A 10,352-nucleotide genomic window follows, 5' to 3' on the forward strand; every position below is an offset into this window, starting at 1 on the left:
TTCACTTATATCTTGTTATAGAATGTATATATTTTATTATATGTATATAGAACATTTTCATAGATCTCAAAAATATTTAGAGATTAAAATTTATTTATTAACTTACAAGCGATTTAACTTTGCATTAAATAGAGAGGACATAGATATAAACCAGAGAATAAAGCTATCTCACTCTACTTCTTTCAATTGCTCGTAACTTAACAAAAAAAGACTACTATAAATAAAATAATAAATAAATTTTAGCTTCTAAATTCGACTCAAAAATATCTCACGAATATATTAACATGTATTCGTCAATATCAGATCTTTGAGACGAGTTTTACGTATACATGTATCGGCTAATTTAAAGATCAAAGGGTTATCAGAAGGAGACATGCATAGTCCATATCTACGCGAAAAGACAGCTTTTCCACGGTTGGGGTGCACCGCATAAATGATACATAAACACTAGTCTGTAAGTGTGTACATAAGCGGGGGAAGCGTGAAGCTAGACACTATGCTACGTAACGAGATGCTCCACATAGCTGGGCAAACGTATATATGCGCGTGTACACGTAGAAATTGGAGACTACTCTCTCTCTTATCCCTTTGCCTGAATTAGTGTCGCTATGTCTTTTCATCTCCTTTGCTCCGCAACGTTCCTCTCAAGCTTTTTCCTCCTCCTTTTCTCTCTTCGTCGCGAGCACTTGTATCCTGTGTCAATCTTTTTCACGCTATACGTGTACAGTTACTCTCAAGAATATTTAAACACTAGTTTTCACACGTTTTATGTCTAGTATGTAAACGAAATATGTAGGTAAAACAGAACAGAAATGTTAAGAATAAAGTAATGTATAAAAATATCGAAAAATAAAGATTTCGTATAATTATGCAGTTGTTTAAATATTAAATTTTTTGTTTATATAAATGTTTATTTGATTCATTATCTCCAATTCAACATACACAAATATTATTTTTTGCCAACTTTATTTTCAGTTTGGTAATGTAAATTCGTAGTACTTCCAAATTTTGTTGCATATAAATACAATTTTTTTTTGTAAATAAGTATAATCTATTGCTTGAATATTTTTTGTCGAAGATGTTCAAAATTTCATAAAATTATTTCAAAGTATAATATTTCCATTATCGTTTAACGAATAGAAAAAAAAAAAGACGAAAAAGAAATATTTTCGCGTTATCCATGCATTCTACAAAAAAACACGGACAATTTTGTTTCGACTGTTAGCCGACTGTTAACGAGAACATTACGATACATCAAGAGGAGTGAGGATTATCCCCGTGAGAAATGGTGATCTTTTTCTTCCATTTTACCAAGTTACCGCATGCAATATACGGCTTATAGGTTAGATACGTGCATCACATGGACAAGCGTTTCGTTACACATCGATTCCGGAAATGTATTTTTCCATTTTGAAACGCGGGAAGAAGATGCACGTCACTCTGCCTGGCGGCGTTTTTTAACACTTTCCATAGGCGAAAAAGCTATGGAAAAGAAATGAAAAGCGGCTGTTATAAAGGATGCATTGATGTCTGAAACTTTGTGTGCTCGTTCGTGCCCCCTCTCCTTTGCTTCGATGCTCTGTGCAGGCTCTCGCGTAAGAAATGACGAACAGCGATATCTATCGAAAAAAAGAGAAAAGAAAAAATTCTACTTCAAAACTAGTGCTTTTAACTCGTGAAATTGCTCGTTCGAATGATGCGAAATTATTTTTACGTTGAAAGGGTATTGCTAATCGTTGGAACAATCCTCTTTACTCGTTCGATGAAATAATTTTCTGTAAGTAAAGGGAATATTGAAAGGAAAAAACATTTTAACGATATTAATGAAAATTATTCCATTTCTAAAGTATCGATGCACAATTTTTCCAACTTTCATGAAGATGAAATTCAAGAGAAAAGTATGTATAATAATTTTACCGCGAATTTTATTATCAGATATCGCGAAAGCGATGATATTTCCTAACGCAAGTTGGAATTACAAGGAGCAACACTTGCTGTTTCTCGACGACCTGTAAGGATAATGCGGCAGACAATAATAATAATTATTCGCCTCGCAGTGCTTGTAATTGCCTAGTATAACTCGTGATTCCACGATGTCCGCCACACATACGAAGTTTGCATACGGAGTGTTCTATGAACAGAGAGGGCGCTCTGTCGTGGAAACTTGCTTTGTAATGCGGTTATTTCGCGACTCTCTTCCGATTTCTGCTGAGATCGCGCGAATAAGTAATTCAATTTCTCTCGAAATTTTTTTTTTAATTTTTATATATAACAGTTTTTCGAAATATATGGAACTCTTTATAGGACGATATATACAAATTTTAGCTAGTCTTGCAAGAGAAAATCTATCAAAATAGATAATTCGAAATAGATAATTTCTAAAAATAGAATAACAAGAACGTGATAAATGATTTTTTATCAAATTGATATCCTTTCAAGTTGATCAATATTCTTTTTATACGAGCAGAATTACAAGCAATCCATTCGTGTATAAAAATATTTATCCAATCTAAATTAATCAAAAAACGTACGTTTCTATTCGATTGAAATTTAAGTAATCTGAACTAAATTCAGAGCAATCTATCTCTATCAAATCGTGATCTCTATTGGTTAACCAATTGACCAAAAGCTTTGGCCATTTCATTTACTCCTCCACAGTCGACAGATCTACGCGTGACGACTGCCACGAACCGTAACAGTTTCAATGGAACGTTTCAAACTATTTTCGCTCTTTTCTCGATTATCAGCGCGCGCGCACGCGAGGGAATACTCAACTCTGGCTCATTTGGCCGGTCGTCGGTAACGTTTCGCGCGATAATCTCGATGTTATCTCGATGATTCGCTTTGCACAGTAACGAAGAAACTTGGCCAACGGGAGGGGCTTTCCTAGAGCACGATCTAGGCAAAAGCTGATGAGCATTCTCGCGTATTCATTAGAGGTTAATCAGATCGGTGACGAAGATACAGTTTAGATACGATATCATCCTTCTTTTTCTCTTTTTTTTTTTTAGATTTTTCTCAATATAATTTTGTTGGATAAGAAAAGATCCTCGGTAATGTAAAGTCATGAAAAATACGTCGTAACTTGGTCAATTTTGAAGATAGGATAATGAAAAACATCCGGACCAGTGCATTTGAGAATTATTCGTACTAGAGAAGATTTATCGCAGGCTTCGTAATTAATTGGATGATTAAAAATTATTATTTGTACGAATTAAAATTATAATTTTAAATTGTAGCTTTTGCATTGATATAAATAAATAAATAAATTTTAATTTTAAACAGATATTATAAGCATCGATACAATATTTTTTAATAATTTACGATTGATTAATAATTAATCAATACTTTTTGTCCGGTTTGTTTGAATAATAATAATAATAATAATAATAAAAAAGAAACTCCCTCCGCTCGAACCTCGATAATAATTTCATAATTTTTGCGATTATACAAAGAATCGAGAGACAAAATAAATAAATAAATAAAATTTATCATAACTCGTTTCGTTTAAAATCGAGAGAAAATATCGTACCGATATTTACCGATGAACGATTCATTCAACGTTGTAATTCGTCGAAACCCATATTTACCTGAATTAAGACCCCTCTCCGAGTTGGCAAAGTAATGGCAAAAGTATCACGGCATTAATTACTCGCTTCTCGAGTCAAAGTTTATTTGGCTGTATTAATTATGCAGCCAACGTCCTCTTTCCCCCTCCCTCCCCCCCTCTCCTTCTCGCTGTACTTCGCTGTTCGCAAGATGATCGTGTCGTTGAATCGGAGATTATTCGAGATCTCGAGTGTGGGAGGGGGGGGGGGGGGGGGGGGGGGGGGGGGGGGGGGGGGGGGGGGGGGGGGGGGGGGGGGGGGGGGGGGGGGGGGGGAAGCGGCGTGCATACCGCTACTTATACGATAAAGTTTAACCAAAGTCGGGAGATCTGTTTATTCGGCCAAAATCGCTTAACTTATCCGGTTCAAGACTTGCTCAAGTCACAAAACGGCAAGATTTATCCAATCGTGAAAATTTCGGTCGAATGTTTTCCGAATTTAATTCGAACGCATAAGGATACAAAAAAAATAAGAAAAAGAAATGCAAAGGTAAAATTAGCGGTAGATCGATAAAAGAAAAAGAAAAAGCGATAGATAATTCTTAACAAGATTTACAAGGTTACAAAAAAAGGAAAGAATAGAAAACGTTGAGAATGACGTTGCTACGCGAAGATTAGAGAAGAGATCTATCGAGTCAATCGACATAAAGGAGCATTTTCAATTAAGATTTCATTCGAGAGAACGGACTGCTGTTCTCTTCCATGGATGGCGCGACGATCGAGAGAGAGACAGAGAGAGAGAAAGACAGAAAGAGAAAGAGAAGGAGCTACAAAAAAGTTGGCTGAACGCGGCGAGAGTGTAGATTAACCGACGCGTCTGTGGCTCGCAATGGGGAAAGCTGCTTACCTCCTCGAGAAGTCTACGCTACTCGAGCCACCGTACACCTACTCTCTTTGAATTCGCGCAACTTCGCCCGAGGTTCTTGTACAATGCCAACTATAACTTATGCGCCGCCCCCTCTCATCCACTCCTCGCCCTCCCTTCGCTCGAGTATGCGTGCATCACTCTTTCATTCCCTTCAAACCTTCTCGCGGTTTACCTTTGCAGAGGGAAGCACCGTTCACCGCGTGTGTACACTTTTTCCTCGGGGCGGAATACCGTGTCGCTGGATCCTATATTTGCCGCCTACGTTTCGATACCTGATTTTTCCTCCCATCTACCTTTTTCTCTCTCGTTTTTCTTTCTTTCTTTCTTTCTTTTTCTTTTTTTTTTCTTTTCGCCAAGAACAAAGAAAAATATTCCGCTTTCGTATTTCGTACTCGTCTCTGAAGCTTTGGCCAACGTTTGGCCGATATTGTCCACGAGTTGCTTTCACCTTCTCGAGTCAAGTCTTCGAGAAGATTATGTGAACGGTTTAATTTATTCTCTCGTCACGGAGGAAAAAGGTTGGGAAAAGGTAAAGTTTTTAACTCATCTCTTTTTTTTTTTTTTAGCTTTTTACCATTTGTATTCGTAACCGGTTTTTAACCGGTTTTTCTCTATTTTTATTTTCTGCTACGAGAGATCGTGCTCGTTTCTTTCTCCCCACCCTTTTTCCCCGTTGCTTTTTTCGCCCGTTTCTTCTTTTCCTTCGTTGTTATACAGTGAAGCAAAACGGTGGGTGAAAAAGCTCGCGTGAAGTTGGCATGTGTTTTTAAAAGTAAAATTTTCTTTTTAAGCAAGTTTCTCCATCTGTAAATCGTATCCTCGCGTAATTTTTGATCGATAAAAATTTAATAAATTTATCAAACGTGTTTTGCACATCTTGTTGTAGAATTCTTGCGTTAGAATCGTATCATTTTAATTTTCATTCTATGCTATGAACGTTTGGAATGTCTGCATCTTATCTTTCACGATTCGAGGAATTTTGCATCGAGTAAACAAATTCGCGTAATTTTGCGAACGAGTCGAGTCGAGTAGAAGGTCGATCGAAAGGAATTCTTGAAATGGTACGAAACGAGGTGATGCAGGGAGGGGAGAGGCGAGCTCCGTTGCGCCATTTTGATAAACATCTCTCCCGTTAATCCGGCGAAAATCGGACAAGATTTCGCCGATAAATATAACGAGCATAGAAGAACATTCCTTCAAGAAAGTTGAAAGCTTACGAATAGCTCTCTTTCTCTCTCTATCTATTTATCTATCTATCTCTTTATCTCTCTTTATCTCCTGGAATCTCGATAAACCGGGAATTTTAATAACGATTAAAAATCGAAGCAAGCTTTGTTAAATTTTTAATAAATTAAATATTGTCGTCAATGGGTCACGGATTTTTATGCAAATGCTTATATAATTTTTTATTCGTTACATTCATATTTTTCACGAGCGACATAATTAATTAATTATGTTTTCAATATTTTTCTGATGTTTAATTTAATACGATAATATTTGAACAAATTTAATCATCATTTTAAATAGCAATTATCTGTAGCTTCATCAGAAAAAAACTTTTTTTGCATGTATTATAATTTTATTAAACGAATAAATCTACCTAATAAAATTATTTTTATGTATTCACTTTGATACGTTTAATAATACCATAATTTTTTTTATTAACATCGATTGATCAATCCCGTCATCGATGTGAACAGCCATTTTGGATTTCACGTTCAATTGAATTATTCAGATCTCGAACCATTGCAAAAAAAAAAAAAATACATTTAACGGTATATCAATAACAAATTAAAAAAATTACTCGTGAATAAACGGAGGATGCGCCATCGAGTTTCCTTTCGAGGAAGGAACAACGGATTATCAAACACGGTAGCGCGCGAAATTGGGTGGCTGTTCCATTGTAATTGGAAGATTAATCCTCCCTTCGCCCCGGTGACGATTCTATTTTCCAAGAAAATAGCCTCCCCTCCCCGCGGCGGTGCCGCTAGAAATCGAATAAACCAACGAGACGTGTCGAGGGATCAAGTGGAATAAGGATCGTGATACGTAACAAGAGAGCGTGGCGTGCTTTCTTTGGCGTCCAATTAATACGGTGATGTTCGAGGCGGGCCGATTGTGGGAGCCGCGAATATACCGGAAACGAGGTAAATTTGTCGCCACGGAGAACGCGAAAAACCCGGCATACTTTTGGCCGAATCCGTTCCTCGCCTTTTTTTCCATCTCCACTCCTCCTCGAGATCGAGAGAACGACGCTTCCTTCCACTCGAATTTGTCCGTGTCACTCTTCGAGAAATAAGCTCTTACGCTCTAATCCCTCTGAAGAGGAGAATGGAAACGAGGTGAATCCAAACGTTGATATTTTTCGGTCGATTGTACTCGTTACATCTTACGTTGATACGATTAATAAGTTGAAATAAAAATTTGATTCGTACGAAGGAACGAAATCGAGCATTTTCGTTTTTTTTTTTTTTTTTTTTAATATAATTTTGCGTAATGCATTACGAGCAAAATTATGAATTATTCGAGTTTTAACGTTATAAAATATATTTCCAGTTGGAATTGCACATCGAAAATTTGATTGGATTAATCTCAATGAGATTTTTCATCGGAAAAATAAATTACGCTAACCCATTACATTCTATTTACATGAAAATTTCATTAATCTGTGGCCACTGGAAAAAACTTTTTTACGTTTTTTTTTTTCATTAATAAATTTTCGTTAATTTCTTTCCGATATAATTTGACACATAAACACATTAATCAAATCATTAATAAATTCTCAAATATATCAAGATTCACGTTAGAAACGAAATTGAATAATATGATCGAATTTTTTGGAAATCTCTTTTTATTTTTTTTACTTTTGAAACGCTGATATTACCTCGAAAAATTCGAGAGATTGGTTTAACGATTAAATAATACCTTTTATTCCGGGGATAGCTAATACGTTAAACGGAATCGTCATTACACATTCATGCTCGACATAACCTCAAAAATAATACGCGCGCTCTCTCATCCGCGTGAAAATTATTTGACGCGGAAATGTATATCCGAAATGAAATCTCCCCCCTCCCTCCGTTCCGCGGTCGTTAATCCAATGATTATTTTCGCTTTGTTATTCGTCGTGGTTACACTCGATGCCGAAACCGAGATACCGTTTTTGTTATCTATTCTACAATTAATCGTCGCATCGAGAGTATTCGTTTTTCGGATGGCGTGTTATCGCGCCTGAAAGCAGAGGGAAAGTAACAATAACAACACCGCGAAGATAAAAATTACAGGTTATGTCGCGGGAATAAAGAAGTTTCAACGGGCGTCGCAATTTTGTCGCGACATATTTCATCTTGAAACTCGCGACTGCGTTAATTACGAAAAAAACTTCCAAAATAAACGTACACAAATATACGAATTTCAAGAAAAATACAGTTCTTTCCACACTTCTTTAAAGATATATATTTCTCTTTATCTCTCTCTCTCTGCTGGAATAGATTTTGAAATGAAACGAAATAAGATATATTCGACGTGTTTATATAAACATGTCGAGCTAATAAATAAATTTGATTCGCTCAACCAAGCTCAATTGATCAATCGTGTTGTGATTAATTTGAAATTTAAAAATTGGAGAGAACGATTCAAGGATAAATTATTCTCGTTCGAACGAAATAAAATGTTTGCAATTCAATGACAGTTACGTTCGTAATTTTCGTTTCCATTTCGTTTCTCGTTTTCGAAGGACCAAAGTTCAATATATCTCTTCGCTTTTTTCCAAGATACACAATTTCCAAGTTTTCGCGACTTTTTCTTCTCATTCGTCTTCGATCTAGAATATTTCACGCCCCCTTTCAACTTCGAACGGAACAACGAAGAATTTCCGTGGCTATGGTGGGGAGAGGGGGAGGGGATGCACGTTTGAACAGCGGAATAAATGTAAACGGGTCGTTTACGATATAAAGAGAAGAATTTCGCCGGCGTTTCCGGCAAAAATGTCATCGTTTTAAGCGATGCATGAAGACGAATGAAATCTACGAGAGAATTTTTGGCGAAAGAGGCCGAGGAAAGGAGATATTCGCTTATATTCGCTTCACATGTATCCGAGAATCACTTTGAACGGGGGTCCCTTCGCAAACATGGCGAGTTGTATGATAATTTTTATCCAGGCAGACGAGCGAAAGTCACGGGGTCGAAGATAAAACTTCGGTCAAAAAGGGAGGAAAATCATTTTTCATCGAATCAAAGAGGGTTACTTATATTAATTCAAGAGATAAAAACGGAAAAGGGGAAGAAATTGTATTAAAAATATTATCGTCGAGGAATCAGAATACACGATCAGAGTGTTTGAAGATAAATAGGTAAATATTGGCAGAAATATATTTCTATAAAAAGTGACAAGGAATTGATGGAAGATAGTTGTTGGCCACCGAGAGATTCAAATTTAAATTCCAAGTTAGGATTCTCGTATACTTTTCCAGCTCCTTTGCTCAGAGGAGTTTATGTGAATATTAGAGGATTTGAATTAGATATAACCTAGCATAAGAGCATTCCTTAACGATGAACGTAGATTCTCTTATATTTTAACTCAAAAAAAGTTGGATGCACACATGTACTATTTACTACTGAATTTATTTATATTTTATACTGAATTTACTATTTATATATAACATTTTTATATTTTCAAAGTGCAGGAGTATTACAGAAAAATTAAGAAATAAATTTAGAAATAAAGATCTTGATTGGAAGAATTCACAATGTTCAAAAATTAAAATCAAATAGATGCAGGGATTTTTATAATTTAATGCTTTCCAAGTGTCGGATTAAAATGAGAAGGTATGGTGGCAAAGTGGCAAAGTGACGAAGAAGACATCCAAGAAGGTAGCCTTAATGGCGGCGGAGTGGCGAGATTGAATCTCGAAGAAGAGATCCTTACATCCTTTTCCTCGCTTCTACATTTCCCTGAAAATAAAGCGGAACAGGGATCACTTTGACGTTCCTTCACCGGGACACAAGATTTTGTCGTGGAACCAACTCCAGCCACTTGGCCAGAGAGGCAATTCGTATACGTAAATATACATTACATTTTATTCATTCTCGTCGCAATGAAATTGAATACCTTCTTCCGCTCGCGTCTCCCCCATTCCATCCTTCGTCGCTCCCTCTTCGTCTCCCCCACCGTCTTTTGATCTTCCTCTCTCCCTCTTCTTTTCTCTCTTTCTCTCACTCTCCATCCTCGCATTTCGGTTGTGCACAGGCAAGCAGGCAACCAGCCAGCCAGCCAGTCAGAACTTCCGTTCCACGGGAACAGACGTTCCCCTCCCAAATTATTATTATTCCAACCACCACGTCCAATTATATCTCTGTGAAACTAATCTGTAAGTTTCTTTGTTAAATTTCGCGCTCGCAACTGGTAACAGGATTTTAAAAGCATAACTCGCCTGCCTCCCCGTGCAGTCACGCGAGCCAACCAAGTTCCTTGATGGAACACCGAGGAGGGAGAAAAGGTGGGGGGAGGAGGAGGGAGAGGGGTGCGCGCGAAACCGTGGCCGGGTTTATTGCTCCTTCGTTACGCTGATGGGAATATTAAGGACTGCCATCTTCCAGGATTTATACATATACGTATACATATATACGTATACACTGTATACAAGATTGTACTTAACGAGCGACATTCATCATGCCATACACCATGAGAATGGAATCGATGCCACGCGTTTTCGTAAATGTGAATTAATGTATTTGGGCGAATGGGTGGGCCTGTTTCGTCGATCTTCCTTTTTAATCGATCTTGCGTGTACGCAAAATTGATATTTTGTTAATATTGACGAGTTATTCGAAACTTGATTACTTTCACGATTTTTTTATTTTATTTTTTTTTTTTTT

This window comes from Apis dorsata, unplaced genomic scaffold, assembly GCF_000469605.1.
Source record: "Apis dorsata unplaced genomic scaffold, Apis dorsata 1.3 scaffold_796, whole genome shotgun sequence".
NCBI classification, from domain to species: Eukaryota; Metazoa; Arthropoda; class Insecta; order Hymenoptera; family Apidae; genus Apis; species Apis dorsata.